Source organism: Halyomorpha halys, unplaced genomic scaffold (assembly GCF_000696795.3).
Source record: "Halyomorpha halys isolate HHAL.00 unplaced genomic scaffold, Hhal_1.1 Scaffold131.1, whole genome shotgun sequence".
NCBI lineage: Eukaryota > Metazoa > Arthropoda > Insecta > Hemiptera > Pentatomidae > Halyomorpha > Halyomorpha halys.
The window spans coordinates 485,382-486,856 of NW_027116732.1; positions in this window are offsets into that span (position 1 = coordinate 485,382).

Below are 1,475 nucleotides of genomic sequence, written 5' to 3' on the forward strand. Positions count from 1 at the left end.
AACAGATATGCGTCTTTTCGTTCCAAACTCCTTAACCATTCTAACCCATTAATTCTTTAACGCCACGGGGCCTTTTAATTTAAATTAATGTTTGAAGTACCACCAATGGGTGGTTCCTTCCCAAGATTTTCATGTGTATATGAAACATACAACATATTTACCTATTGTATTATTTTGTACAGTTGTAAATTACATTAAATAAATAATTAAAAAAGTGTTGTGATAATCTTAAAATATATATGAAGTAAGAAGAGAAAATATAAACCCACACTTCGTGGGCTAGATAATATTTCAAGTGCCTTCATAGGCTGATCGGGTGCAGCAGATAACAAAACTACTCCGTATTGAATGACGTAATCATGAAAAGCCTGAACTTTTAATGACGTCATTATTTAAATTCTGACCTATCCCGATCCAGTTAAAGGAGTGACGTAATATGTAATTTACGATATATTTGAAAAATCTTTTTGGAATATAAAAGAAATAAACTCCATCGTTCACTAAGGAATTGCATATTATTAAATTAATACTTTATACAGGATAGATTGTTAAAAAGAAGTACTTTTGGTTTTTTTTTTTTATGGTCAACTGATCTAAATAAAGATATGGATCTCAAAACAAACAAAAAAATCTAGGTAAGTCCGTTAGCCCTCTGATAAGGAGATATTCACGTCTGAAGATTTTCACTTTTATCAATTATTTAGGCCATAACAAATAAATTAATATATATCGCAAATATGGTGCAAGATTTCGTGTGAAGCCTGACGTCAAAGAGGCGACATCTCTAATTAATGTATCTTCGGAAAGCTGCATAACCTGTACTTGGCTGTCGATCATAACTTAGTCATGTTTTTTATAAATGTACTAATTAATTTAAAATAAATAATTCAAATTTTATCCATTATAGTCTCAAAACCTTTTATTTCTCTTACAAGTCCGACGTTTCGGCCAATCCGGCCATCTTCAGGGACAATGTACTATATAATTAAAAAAACTCTAACTCCATGCAGGCTATTCTGCCCAGGTCAAAAACATCAATTTCTAATTAGTCAAATATCACTTAAAACAAAGTCAAAATCATTTATCAGCAGACACTATTCCTTAAACTTTAACGTTTTCATAAATAAGGGTTAAATAAGGTTTCATAAATAAGGGATAAATAAGTTTTCATAAATAAACTTTAACGTTTTAAGGAATAGTGTCTCCTGATAAATGATTTTGACTTTGTTTTAAGTGATATTTGACTAATTAGTTATTGATGTTTTTGACCTGGGCAAAATAGCCTGCATGAAGTTAGAGTTTTTTTAATTATATAGTACATTGTCCCTGAAGATGGCCGGATTGGCCGAAACGTCGGACTTATAAGAGAAATAAAAGGTTTTGAAACTAGGGTGTTTTTTTAAGCCCGATAGAACTTGAAATTGTAAAAAATAACACAAAAAATTAAATTGTAATCAAAATTTTTTTTTTATTCG